This window comes from Pelobates fuscus, chromosome 4, assembly GCF_036172605.1.
Source record: "Pelobates fuscus isolate aPelFus1 chromosome 4, aPelFus1.pri, whole genome shotgun sequence".
Classification (NCBI taxonomy): Eukaryota; Metazoa; Chordata; class Amphibia; order Anura; family Pelobatidae; genus Pelobates; species Pelobates fuscus.
This window is the reverse complement of record NC_086320.1, coordinates 110,009,053-110,024,563: the sequence shown is the minus strand read 5'-3', so window position 1 is coordinate 110,024,563 and position 15,511 is coordinate 110,009,053. Positions and strand designations below refer to the sequence as shown.

The window sequence follows — 15,511 nt, the reverse complement described above, 5'->3', positions numbered from 1 at the left end:
GCATGAACAGTCATTGTATTTCTGTTTATTTTTGTTGTGTTATTAGAAGATTTCCAAAGAGGATGAAAGACAGTTCATTTCACAGTCCGGCGACGACATGATTTATCAATTAACAGGTAATGGAGAAATAGTCTCAGCAATTAAAAGATATGATTTCCTGTAAATAGGAAACACCACCAAACAACCGGGTGCTCCTTGGAGAAAAGGGAGCATCTTCCAAATAAAGAAACACACTTCATTGTCATAAAGTGCTTGCGTCCCGGGAGAAATACTGAGATAATGAAGGTACATACAAGAGAGACCCTCTAAGGTTCTTCTTGATTGAATAGTCTCTAGAAGGGTGCAGGGGAATTGGATTTTTAACAGAATGGTTAATCACTGAAGCACCTCATATACTTAATTTAAATGACTACTAAATATAGGTACAGTTGCACACACAACATATTCGTAAACATAGCTAGACTGTCTTGATTTAACCCTATCTCTGTTGTACAAATGAAAGGTTTATGGATGGAGGGACAGATCTGAATATGCTGAGGCCAATATCTAAATATTTAATGTTTAATCAAACATTGCAATGTGAATTTATGGATGAAATATTTTTAAACGTAGCATTTTCAAGCATGCACCTTAATGAATGCAGTAGGGATTACATATTTAAGATTGTGTACAAAATGAAATTAAAGGGACACTACACTATAGTCACCAGAACAACTACAGCTTAATGTAGTTGTTCTGGTGAGTATAATTGCTCCCTTCAGGCATTTTCATGTAAACATTGTCTTTTCAGGGAAAAGGCAGTATTTACATTGCCCCTAGGGACACCTCCAAGTGGCCACTGGAGGGGCTTCCTGGCTCAGGGCTGCACAGTAAGCAGCCCTGCTGTTCAGCATCCCCACGCTCTGCATGGAGACACTGAATTTTCCTCATAGAGATGCATTGATTCAATGCATCTCTATGAGGAGGTCCTGATTGGCCAAAACAGCATTTGGCCCCGCCCCATGCAGATTTTAGACAATCCAATGCTTTCCCTATGGGAATGATTTTGATGCTCTTACAAAGGGGGCGGAGCCAGTGCCGGCAGACCTGCGTGGCCCTGGAAATAAGGTGAGTTTTAAACTTTTATAGGGGGGCTAAGGGGGTGGGGAGGGGGGCATGCCACCTAAATGTTGAGTTTAGCACTATAGGGTCAGGAATGCATATTTGTGTTCCTGACCCTATAGTGATCCTTTAAGCATTATCCGTTATTACAATTATGGGGTAATTGTGGATATAGGGAGCCAGTACTTCCAATGGATTGCAGGTATGTCAAAGCTTGGTCCACACTTAAAAAAAGCTCCTCATTCCAGCCTAGCCTGTGAAGCACGGAAAAGGACCTGATCATGTAGTAGATGGGAGAACATAATGACTAAAGAAGTTCCTCAAGTCTGACAAAGGCCTCGTATTAGGCTGAAACTTCATCTTTTATATGTTGTGGCCATAAATAAAAGGAGAACTTGTGTAAGTTATACTGAACCATTTGCAATTATTCTTGTGTATTTGCTGGATTACAGTTCCGGAGTCCTCTGCACCTAAGGTATATTTATTGGGTAGTGCTCACCTCATAAATGTATTGCCTGATGAAAGGATCATCAGATCATCAGACATTTAGACAATCACTTGCCATCCACCAAGAGAAATAGATCACACCTTGAAGGTAAAATAATGCCCAGATGTTCTTGCCCCATAACAACTTTAATGAGTTGAAATTGTCATGAGGATGAGACTGCTCCTTTTAATTACTGCAGATACATTTTGCCATTAAACAAATCTATTTTAAAGCCATTTACATACTATGTTTAAAATTAACTCTAGTAACATACATACAGTACTTCCAAGTACAAATTCCATTCTCCTTTCCATGTTTAAATGTGTTTATAGCACAATATAAATTTGTATTTATAGCATACCTCCCAATAGCCCCAGATTCACCAGGATACACTGTTTTGGGGTCTTGTCACGACATTATGGCTTTGTCCTCTAGTGTTCCTCATCAGGGGACAACAGGAAAATCTTCCCAGAAACCACAGTGCAAGTGGACACATTAACATTGCACAATGTAATCTCAGTGCATTAAGCCCACGTCAAAGTGCTTCACATGCGCTCTGTGGATGATCTGTCAGAATGGGATGTCAGCCATTTATAATGACACTGTATATAACTTTACAGTCACTGTCTGACCATTTTTAAATTGATGTGGCCAGTTATAAAAAGATGAAGAGTACAATGGCCTTCACAGTCCACAGATCTCATCTTTGGGATGAGATGGACAGAAAGTTTCAAGTCACAAGCATATGCACAGCACTAACTAGTTTGCAGATACTAATTTCCAAAAGAACATCCAACACACAAAGAATTCAAGCTGGGCTGGAAGCAAAAGTGGCTCTGGCACAGTATTTGGGGAGAGTAACTAAAAAAGTTGTCCACTTAATTCATGGTCAAGTTTAGTAAAGAAAAACAAGACAATTTCATTAACAATCAGATTTTTATTAAAGCAATACATAAAATGTGCTGCAGTTTGTATAAACTGAAAATCAAGAAAACTGCCAGAAAATCGGAAGGGTTACCGGAGTTTGTATAACTGACATAATGACCTGATTGTTCTCAAATCCCAAATATACTTCATTTTTGTATTTTATCTTCATTGTTTATTTATACTATTTTTTATATTTCAAATGCCTATTACCTTACAAACACACTGACATTTTCCTTAGTTCTATGCATAAATCTATGTGTTTTCTCCTTCAAATTGCCTGCATTGGGGGTGGTTCTTGAAAGATACTCACTAGGGGGTAGAGGAGAAAAACAAAACCAGATGCATTCCAACACACAACCTCCAGCACATCCAACCATTACTCTGTGGCATGTAGGATTATACAGTGGTCAAAAGGTTATTTGGATGGTATCTCAGAGGATCATTCCTCCAACACACACACAAAACAGTCACATTAACACTTACAGATTCAGCACATTTCATTTATTTTATTACCGGGTATGTTATTATGACAAGAGGAACAAAAATCATAGAAAAAAGAGCCAGTTTTTACAATACAAAAAAGAGAAAAAACTCACAAAGATAGCCGAGAGTTATATTATCATTTTATAGGTTGGATTTGAACCGATTTTGCAGTAGATGAGAGAGGTGGCACACGTGTGATGGATCATTAGGCAGTTATGTGAAGCCAAAAGAAATTTACCAGCTGCTACTAGAACCACCTCTCTTATAAGCAATGATAAGGAAACGCCAATTTTACATATAAAAGTTATAAATTAAAAATAAAAAGTCTGTTGCTGTTATATCTTCTGGATAAATAGATCCATAATTTTTTATTTTTTTTAAAAGCGCAACAAAGCAAAAAAAAAAAAAAAAAAACCAAACAGAAGCATAGCAATCTCCACTGGCATGTCTGCACAAAGGTTTTGTAGTCTCAGGGCCGGTGCAAGGCTTTTTGTTATGTAATGTGAATATTTTTTAAAATGTTGAGTGGATGTGTGGTGTGGGCGTGTGTTGTGTAGGGTGGCTGAAAGTGTTGTAGCTTTGTGTGAAGTGTATGTTGCTAGGGGCAATAGTAGTAATACTAGTGGGTGGTTATTGGCATTAGTAGGCGATTAGGTGCAGTAGAGGATGGTTAGGGGCAACAGTAGGGGGTAGGGGTATCAGTGGGTGGTTATGGGCATTAGTAGGGGGTTAGTGGGCAATGATATGGAGTAAGGGGCAGTATTGAGGGTTATGACTTTAGGGGGTTATAAAGGGGCTAAAGGGAGTGTTAAAAAATACATATATATATATATATATATATATATATGTACACATGTATTTTTTTTTTATGTTTCTTCCCCCTCCCTGAGGGCTTACCTTGGGCCAGTTGGGATCTGGTTCCAAGTCTGCACTCCTGAGGGCTGGGCCGCTCCGCAGCAGAGTGTAGGCACTCCTGGTGCCCACGCCTCTCAGTCGGGCCATGCTCCGACACTGATACTGCGGCACTTCTACAAGCGTCAAGTGAAGAGGCATGCGCGGGGCGCCCCTTCCAAAGTGTGCCCAAGCCTGCGCCTACTTGGCCTATAGGTGGCGCCGGCCCTGTGTAGTCTACAACATGAAAATTATTTTCCTTTCAAGTCTTTTCATTGAAAGTGTAATATAGAGTATAGGCATTATAGGTTTTAAAAATGTACATGTTATAAAACACCCAAGAGATATTATAAATAGTAATTTTACTTATTTACGCTCAGGATTATATAGATCATTTGAAAAACTGGAGAACTCTTCAGACCTTTTAAGGAAAACAAAATATTTTTTTAATTCAAAACTTCAAATTATCATTATTACATTTGTGAGTAACATTGCAGCCCAAGGAGGGGCAGCTGCCTCGCAACTTGCATGACGTAAAGGATATGCTGCTAATGTCCTGGTACAAGATACCACTGGATACTTTTGTGGAGGCCATGCCTAAATGCATCCGAGCTGTTTTGGTAGTACAAGTGGGACCCACATGATATTAGGCAGGTGGTTTTAATGATGAGGCTGATCAATGATTAGAGTGTGGTGAGGCCAAACATGATACACCTCCCCACGAAGGATTTGCTGTTATGCATCGCCTGCATATCCTAAGTATGACCTTGTGGAGTCCTTCTTGGATACTGAAACCCAAGACATCATATTTTCACAACTACCCCAAAGTTCCCAGCTTGACATGCAAATGAGCACAAACAGGCATCATGTTTACGACTTTATACTGCATTTCTGCAGACACCCTTAGCAATACATGTTTGCAAACTCTACTTTTTTTAAACCAAAGCATGGGCTATGATCCAAAAGGATCAACAACCAGAACTGCATGGACTGCAGATTCGACCTTTCAACCATGAACTGCAGTTTCATCCTTGTGGATCTAATCAGCATGGCCCTGGTTCTGGTCTGGAAGCTGAAGTTGCTCTGAGTTGCATGATCATAACATATCAAATGCTTTGGCTTAGAAAACAGCAGTGTCCATTGCCAAGCTCATCTGCAGAAATGCAGTATGTCTGTCTGAGCTCATTTGATTAAAGTATATATTGCAAACACACGATTCAGGTCGCCCTTTCCAAGCCTTCTAGGAAGAAGATTTTTGTGTGCTATACATGCGCTATGGAAATCAGTCAGGTTGTATAAACTGATGATACAAAGAAAACCAAGTATTCTCTTAGATTAGAACACAAACTTTTTGACTGGTGTGGCATTTTATTTTATTTTTTTTTTTCCTTGGTGCAAAATGAGAGGGAGCCCACCCACGTAAAAAATAAATTAAAAAAATAAGAAACAAATCAGAGATACACATGGCGTGGTATTCAATATATTTAGACGTGTCATGGGAATTTTACTGAAACTGTTAAAGCGAACACTATTGACTGTTGTTAACACATTAAGGATGGGAAGACTGCCAGCCTACATATCCTCTAAAAGCATGAGTTTTACCAAGTAAACTGTACTAGTGCATAAAAACAAATAAATAGTGATACTAGGCTCATAAAAAGATCCTATTATAACTTGATTTTCTGTGCAGTAGTTTTAAGAAAGTAGAACAGTTTCACTAACATATATAAATGATCCTATTCAATAATTCTTCAGGGAAATGGAATAAAGGTTAAATTATCATACAAATGCATTCTGAGTGCAACAATCCTATCCAAATATTAACTGCCGTTACATTATTAGAGTGCCAAATTAGGGGAGTTTGCCAAAATGTCATTGTGTTAACACTTTCAACCATACATGGATATTGTGTATTCCGGACAGGCAATTATATATCCTCATCATACCACAATGCTTTATCCTAGCTCTGGCTCCTTAAAACTCAACATCATGTATATGGTACTTAAACCTCCAGGTATTTGCATTATTACTATATCCTCATTCAGTTTATTTTTTTTTTTCTGAACAAAAAATAAAATCAAATAGAAAGTGAATCAGCCATTAATAATCTGCTTTTTTTTTCTTTTAATAATCTGCTTTAAGACAAGAGGCAGACAGGAAAACACGGTAACAAGAGAGAGATGTAAATTCACAGGTAGTTGGCCAACCATGAAAGAGACACAGACAGAGGAACAAACCTGAGGCAGGGACTAGCTTTAGAGGAAGAGGACAAACAGGGCACAGTGAAGATTCCCGGAGAAGCATGTGAAAGACTCAGACACAATCTTTAAAATGTGTTTGTCCATAAAGCATATACTATGGTTAATTATTTACTTAGACAATTTTCTGCATACAGATTTATTTCCCATGTTACACTGCTTCTCTAATTGGGATGTGGTCTTTATGCACATATTGCTTCACTTTAAACACCACAGAAGTAGGCTTTTATGTCCAGAAGTATTCTGTTAATTAAACAAGAGAACCAATGGGACACTACTGACACCCAGACCACTTCAGCTAATTGAAGTGGTCTGGGTGCTGTGATCCTTTTGCACTTAGTGCAGCAATGTAAATCATTGCAGTTCTAGAGAACTGCCATGTCTTCAATGCAGCTCTAAGTCTGCCCTCTGTGGCTGTCCAACAGACAGCCACTAGAGGGCTTCCGGAATCAAAATCGACCTTTGGTCGGTTATCTGATGCTGGACATCCTCACGGACCTCTAGAGTCAGATTTTATCCATAGGAAAGCATTGAATAATGGGGCACTCCAGGAGCCTATAGTGCCAGGAAAACTGGTTTGTTTTCCTGGCACTGGAGAGTCCCTTTAAGCAGCATGTTAATGTTAATGTTAAAGTATTCTAAGAAACTAGACCACAAGATTGTATTATTACATATGGCTAACTATCATATGGCTTTCTTTTAGCTTAATGTAAGTAGGGACTTTTGTATCTTGCAAATGGATACGAAAAAACATAATTTTCCATTTTATCTTCACCGTGAACTACATACTCCACTCGACTAGAATTATTGTTTGCCTATAATTTAAAGGGGAACTGTCACTTCACAGGATTTTGTTTACTTATATTATTAGAAGGACATATATCGGGTGTCAAGCAGGAGGTTCTAAAACACAAATATTTATATGTATATACACACACACACACACACATTACATACATATACACACAACACTCAAATGCTATGCTATGCACTCTCTGCAAGAATATGGCTTAAACGCCATTATAGCAGCATAGCACACACTACGTGTTATCACCCCTTCCCATGTTGCCCATCACCATCTGGGGGCAACCCAGGCAGTCTCCCTGCAGTCAATGAGAGCGATTTGCATCAGGTGATCATGGTTTCACTGTTACAATGTTTCAGCCCATGATTTGTAACATTGGCTGAGATATTGTTTCGGTCCCTCTCGTCTCCTCGTTTTTATCTGAGGTGAGAGATGCAGAGATCATTGACTAAACTGTGCTAAATAGTGTTAAACCCAAGAGTAGACCTGACTTATCAATGTATACAGCCTTATCTGGTGAACCAAAAAAAGTAGGTCCTGGTACAAGAAAATTACAGTCTATTTAAGCCAAGTTGCAATTTTCAATTCCCATGTGCTGTATAAGAAAAGCAGCCATAGGGAAGTCATACCCATTTCTTGAAAATGATATATAACAAGTGTGGCTGTATTTAATATGAAAGAGATAAATTATGGTTGAAGACGTATATAGCACAAACTTTCGATTTTGCTTTGGTCAGAGCTTGTACAATTGCCTCTGTCCTTAAGGGGTTAACATTTCACAGACTACATCCAAGCCCTGTCACAATATCATTTATTAAGGATAAAATATATATATTTAAATGGTAGCACAGTAAAAACCCTTCTCTTGCAAACATCAACTTTTTTTTCATTTATCCCACTTGCAACAAATTAATTTCTTCAAGGTTTAAAGATCACTAATTGATCTGTGGACATTACTATGCATGAAATATGCCAATAGGGCACGCACAGCAACCATTGCTTAATGCATTTCCCAACATTTCCATATTATTCAGGGAAATTAAAATATAAAATGTAAATAATTAAAACTAGTGGTAGGGAATAATAAAGGGGCACATTTGCTGGTAGTTATATCTAAAATATATGTATAGATGGGTAGATGGATGTATAGATGGATAGATCATTTCCCAAGTTTTAGGCCACTTATATCAAATCTTCGATAAATTAAATTATCACCAAAGACCATGGTTATCAAAGGAGAAAAAAGTAAAAGAATAGGACGTAGAGCAAAACAAATCTTTACCCCTACTTAGTCATTCTGTGCAGAAACCATAATGTGCCTATTACGCAGTTTATAGCTGTACAAATACATATTCTTCAAACTTTTCTCCAGGTCTATTAACAAGCTTACATGTTAATTTCATTTCTGTTCTTTTTCGGTGTTATTGTTGTTTACAGAGACTGATTTCTTACAGGCTAGAAAGGAATGAACTTTCAGTGGTGCCGGGAATCATTCTCCAGGGTACTGAGAAAACCGTAACAAAAAGGGGAATATTTTGCAATAACCAAGGAGACTGTAGATACTTAAGGTTGTTACAAATTATTATCCACAATAAATCCTGCTGTCATCTTTCATACTACCCAACTTGAAATTTTATGAGCAAATTGTCCCAGGTTTGCCTTAACAAATGCAGTGCAATAATTTATATCAATAACATGGTAAATATTTCCACTATACTATAAAAATGCATTTTTGTTAGCTTATAATTACACAGAATGATGCAAATGAATCCCTTGATTTGTTTGAATATCCCTTGTTAATGCCACAGACCTCTCTGTCTCTCTTGTTTTTCTCAAAAGCAATTTAGAAAATGCTTGTATTTTAGACAAAAGAAGAACATTTGGTGAAAGAAAATTCATCATTAGGTATCTAGAGGTTTCTTAATAGAAAAGGCAACTCCCACGGTGTATCCTAGTGCTCAAGCCAGACACACATGCTCAGGACCAGCAAGCTGCCTTCACAGTGGGCCAAAAGTCATTATCATAATTTTATATTACATAGACTACATTGAAAATTTAATATATCCCTGAAAAAAAAAAAAAAAAAAGAGACAAGAGACATTTTGCATAATGCTTCTGTGAGCGCTCTCTCTCGCTACTCTTTTAGCCACCCCATGTAGATAATCACACCAGGAACATTAAGTTCATTACCTAAGCCAAATCAAAATTAGGCTTTTCTTTTTGATAAGGAACTTCATTAGTAATCCCTGTCTTGTACAGCAGGGAGATTTGATGAATCTATCCCGGAGTAATAATTCGGTGCAATCAGCCTCTGTTTGGCTTGAATCTTTGCATGCTATTAGCCAAAATAAAAAAGGGGGTGAGGGGGTGGGAGGGCAGAATTGAAACTTTTCAAATAACCTATTTGAGAAATCTTAATGAGAGGCACATTGCACAGGAAGTCAGGAAGACAAGAGACCCTAATTTGGAACACAGTTTAAGCACTGCACGCTGTATATCATTCTATATTGGCAAGTAAGTAAGAGACTTATTTACTTAATGTATTGTTTACATGAAAAAAAAACTAAAGATGGCAAAACATTCCTGCCAACATGTCTTATGAAATGAGCCTACCATAAATATGAGCCAGACACGGGGCACACAACACACGGACCCCCTCACACTATCTCGGTGAAGGAAGTCATGATCCTCTCACCGTCCTAAGCCAGTTCATGAGCGTGCCTGCATGCAGAGCCTGTACAATACTGTACTGTTACAAGCCTTTTTGCTTCTCTCTATGTTTCTTATAAACGTATGTACTGACCTTTAATTCATAACACAATTAAAAAATAAAGAATTTTGGAAAAAGAAAAAAAACTATAGAGCTATAAAACAATATGTGAATTAGCATTTTTCAGAATGGCATTTTGTTAAATATATTATATATTAGTATTTATAAGAAAACCATCTTGGTATTGGTGATGTCTATTTCATTTCTAGATGCTGAGTACTGATGCTGCTAACACAAAGGACACACAGTTAAATGTATATTCTTAAAAGTTGTTCTACAAAATGGAAAAAATAGTGTTCATACAATATGTATATGTGGTATTAGAGATATAGAATTAAAAGCTACGCTTGGATTTTAGTACAATCTCATTCTGTAACCTTTTATTTAAAATGCAGGCAAGACACCCACTGAATATTCGTTTTAGTCATCAATGCACATATTAAATAGGTGCTAACTTAGACCTAGTACCTGTAGGGATCATTGTAAAATTTAGGATTGCTTGAGCAGAAATGGGAACCTGATTTGCCTCCTGAGTGAACACCTGTAAAAACAAGGCTGCCATGGAAACAGAAGAACGATCCATTTTCAGCCAGCTGTTGGCCACTCTGTTCCAAGTTCTACATAGAATCATAGAGAGTTTAAGAATATTGAGCCACAGGGAGGAAGAGGATTGAATGATCCCCATGGATTTAAGAAAAGAGGAATGGTAGTTAGGGAAGAAACACCAGAGGAAACAAATAGAGCAAGATTATTAGGATGGGAAAAATAAAGAAAATGAGAATGCAAGACAGATATACTGGAGATTAGAGTAATATTACATCAGCAGAAATTGTAAGATGGACATCGAAAACTGCTGGAATTGTTCACTTTACTGCAAACAAACAAACCAGTTTTCAATAAAGGTCTGTAAATATCGAATACATACCATGATTTAATGATGGAAAGATGGAAAATAGTCTGATCCAGTGTAACTATTTAGTCTGTAAGAGAGTGTGCCTTTCAGAATCATGTATTTTTATTTATACACGTACATAACATAATTAAAACCATATGGTATGGATGGGACACTGGAAACAGGGAAAGACAAAACCTTTGTTAAGTACAGAGCTGACAACGGAACCTGACCTACCCAATCTTCTAGATGTATAGTTTCATTGATCCATTTTAAATGTGATTACACAAGACCTAGTGTGACTATCTACATATACACATGCATACATACATACACAAACACACAGTCTTTAGTATAGGTGAGTAGTAGAAGCCTGCATTAAGAGACATCCACTTTTTGTTCTGTACTTTATGTCCACTTAAGAGCTAAGCCGTTAACCAGGTTCCAAATAGTAGACAAAATAGCATTGTGGGATTACATTAGCTCGACAGCTGTTTTATGGCTTTAGCTTCCAGACCAATTTATTTAATATTGATCTTTAAACAAACACTACAAATAAATTTGATCACTAGTTTTTAGAGACTTCACATCTATATAAGAGGCCACTGTCTAAAACAAAAACAAAACAGACTGTCTGTTTTGTTTTGTTTTAATTATTGTTTTAAAACTTTGATTTAGTTGTTTTTGATCTTCCCAAAACAAGAACATCTTTTAACAGCAAATTCAATATAAATGTAATTGTTGGATCTTCCTTCTAGCAAAAATGGCTAGTTTCCAGTATTCAACGCCAAAATGTGTGTCTCCATGCCTAGAACAATTGACAATTTAGACACAATTTGTGTTATTTTGGTAAAGTAGTGCATATTCTTTGTGCCCATGAGGCCAAGAGGAAACAACCACAATGCTAGTGTGTGGTTAAATATATATACATATATATATATATATATATAAATGTATATGTATCTATGATATGTATCTACTAGACTGTAAGCTTATTTAAACAGGGCCTTTTTCACCTTCACTTTGTATCTGTCAACATTATTTTTGTCTGTCACAGCTTGCTTGATAATCCCATTGTATGTCTGTAAAGCACTGCCGAAACTGCTAGCACTATGTAAAATGCTAAATATTGATAGATATAGGTATAAGATATATGAACATATATGTCTGAGGGTCCTGGTTGGTAGGATAGTGTCAGGAGAAAGGGTTTGTCTTGTGCCACAGACCTCTAAAACTGCTACTCTTCAGCAGATTGTTGTGTTTAGTTCTAGACTCTGACTTTTCCTTCCATGTCAATGAAATGTCCTTTAATGTGAGTGGTTAGGTCACAACATCATCACCAATATTTCCATTCCAGCAATCAGATAAGCTGAAGCAAAGCCTTGGAGACAGTATGGCATCATATTATATGTACATATAATACACACACACACACACAACACAATATATATATACACACACACACACGTATACATGTAGAAAAATGGGACAGTACTCCAAGGTTTCATACAAAAAAATAAAACTCAAAATCAACATTTCAAATTACCATCTAAACTAAAATAAAAAAGATACTTTTTATTATTAAAGTGAGACACACACACACACACACACACACACACACACACACACATATATATATATATATATATATATATATATATATATATATATATATATAATATATACACACACACACACAAACACATTTTTTCAAGCACTCGTGACTGAATGTTTAGGAAGGGTAAGCAAGAGTCATATGCAAGAACTTTTTAAAACGAAAACTATATATTCTGAGAAGTGCTAACAGATAATTGACTGCTCAGTGTAAACAGATAATTAAATGAATAGAAATCTGTCATCTCAAAAGGCTGCTTACTGTTCTAGTCACAGATCACAGCTATTTCTGGTTTCATTTCACAAGGAGTGAATTCTGACTATTCTGCCACCTTCACAGTCCATGCCTATTTTTAATCTATTGCCGCTTTTTTTTTTTTCCTTTCTTAAATAAATAAATAAAAATATGCAATTACGAATAGCTTCTAATACACAATGCTACAGTGAAGTAGTCTTGTAAAATGGACCTTGGGACCACTGTGATGGAAAGTTACTGACACTGCAGACTGTCCGCGGAAGCAGTTGTTAATTCTATATGCTGAACAATATGAACTCTCCTTAACCTTTTATTTAAAACTTATATTGTAGGTGTAACTAGCTAAAACATCACACAAAAACATGGCAAAAAATGAATTTTGTTATACAAGCACTAATTCTGTGGAGCTCACAATCTAAGTTTGGGGTCCTATGGGATAAAGGCTTTGTTTGCACATTTATCACAAAGCAGAAGCAAAACACAAAAGAACATTTTCCTTTCCATAACACACGCCAGGTTACATTTAACAAAAATTAATTCATGAACTATTCTTCTGCCTCAGCCGCAACAAAAGATTGCAGCAGTACATCGAGTTGAGTGTTTATCAGTGGTAGAAAACATGTCAAGGAACTAATTTGCACCAACACCAGCTTCTTGCACAAACATTAACAATATTTATATTGAATTGGGTCCAAACATTCATACTAGTTGTGTAAGTCACTGAACAGCACAATAACTCGGGGCATTATAATGATAATAATAATATACATTTAATAAATATTTATTCCACCCAAGAAAGCCCAATAGCAAACCATTATTATCAAGCACCCCATATGAACAGCAGCTTCCTTCAAATTAGCAATAATACCTAAATTAAAACATAGTATCATATGCACTTTGACTCCATCAGAAGCAGCAGACAGGATACATGGCCCGTAATTTGAGCAAAACTACTGGCCATTTCTACAAATTACTAACATGGCTATGCATCTGCTATAGCCTAGAGCAGTGGTTCCCAACCCAGTCCAGGATTTAGGGATTACCCAGTTGTGCCTAAGGTTTCTTTAGAAAAACAAATACAAAAAAAACAAAAACACTTTAGACCACAGGGTGATCCCTAAATCCTGGACCGGTAGGGGGTACTTGAGGACCAGGTTGGGAACCCCTGGCCTAGAGGAGGGTGGATATTAATGGCTCCACTGACTGGTTCTAAAGTTAAGGTTTGAATTGGGGCAGGGTATACATCATCACACATTCCATACTCTAACAGGACAGTTAAAAATACACAGCAATATTCAATGTAGTAATCATATTAATTATACATCATGGGTGGATCTAGCCTTAAAGGACCACTATAGTGCCAGGAAAACAAACTCGCTAGTCTTTAGGTTTCCCCCACCCTCATGGCCCCCCTCCCGCCAGGCTGAAGGGGTTAAACACTTACCTTTCTCCAGTGCCGGGCTCCCTCTGCGCTGGGGAACTCTCCTCCCTCTCCCGATGTCAGATTTGAATGCGCATGCGCGGCAAGAGCCACGCGCGCATTCAAACAGTCCATAGAAAAGCATTTCTCAATGCTTACCTATGGACGTCAGCGTCTTCTCACTGTGATTTTCACAGTGAGAAGCACGGAAGCGCCTTTAGTGGCTGTCAGTGAGACAGCCACTAGAGGCTTGATTATCCCTATTGTAAACATCGCAGTTTCTCTGAAACTGCTTTGTTTACAGCTGCTGGGTTAACACTAGATGGACCTGGTACCCAGACCACTTCATTGAGCTGAGGTGGTCTGAGTGCCTATAGTGGTCATTTAAAGGACCACCAAAGGCTTCCAGACCACTTAATATCAATGTAAAGAAGGTAGTAAACATTTTTCACTATGCTCTACAATTCAAAATGGGGGGGGGGGGGGGGAGGGTATCTAAATAGGGACTAGTAGACTATTGTGTTAGGAACATACATTTGTCTTAACACTATAGTGTTATGGACATGGCAGAGGGAAATGTTTTTAGTATTCATGTGTTTTGTATGTCCCTCATTGTAAACATTGTAAAACCAAAATTTGTGATATTCACAGTGAGAAGACGCCAGTGTCCATAGGAAAGCATTGAGAATGCTTTCCTATGGACTGGCTGAATGCGCGCACGGCTCCTGCCGCACATGCGCATTCAGCCGATGACTTCGCTATGGAGGAGGAGGGGAGGAGGAGAGTCCCCCGCCTGGCGCTGGAGAAAGAGGTAAGTTTAACCCCTTCCTCCCCCTAGAGCCCGGCGGGTGGGGGCACCCTCAGGGCACTATAGTTCCAGGAAAACGAGTATGTTTTCCTGACACTATAGTGGTCCTTTAAAGAAATGCCAACCTTGTCTTTGGTGAACTCAACAAAGTAATTCTACAGCACTTCTCTCCTGTCCTACTCCGGTAGGTAGTCTGAAGCAAACTTTTCCCATGAATACAGACAGCAAAGGAGCCACAGAGCAGATGCCTCCACAGAGACTTGCAAATTTTGTCAGAATAAAATATTACACTGAAGCACTTGATATATTTTCAAAAGGGGCTCCAAACCTGTCAGGCAAGCTGAGCGCTCAGCACTTCAAAAGCCTTCACAAAATGATTTCACTTATTGACATTAAATTTGGTGAGGTTAGAGAAGGTGATTTTCTCACCAATTGGGAGTTTAAAAATGTGCATTCATACACACATTGTTAATGCATTTTAACACTCCAAAAAAAATAGGAGTATGTGTTTTGCAGCACAGTACACGTTTGTAACTCAAACAGCTCTGTCACCCCCCTAAAAATTTTTTTTTTTAAATTAAGAGTATTTCGTAAAGATAAAATGTGTATGAAATACGCACAATAACAGGATTCGAATTTTACTGAAATTCCAAAGCAGTCAAAAGATATCATAGGACAATGTAGGGACTACATGACAAAAGGCAGAGACACCGCTGTCAGGTTTTGTCATTTAAACCAGTGGTCAGTAGTGACGCATTGTCTATGGAGACTCCTGCAATCTTGCAGGATCCTCCATAGA

At 37.8% G+C, this 15,511-nt stretch overlaps 1 protein-coding gene across 3 annotated transcripts in view; it reads right to left on the bottom strand.

Moving 5' to 3' along the window:
* The window catches only part of ZNF521 (zinc finger protein 521), a 282,483-nt gene that overhangs the window by 79,989 nt on the left and 186,983 nt on the right, over window positions 1-15,511 (bottom strand). The gene's annotated exons all lie outside the window — the stretch shown is intronic.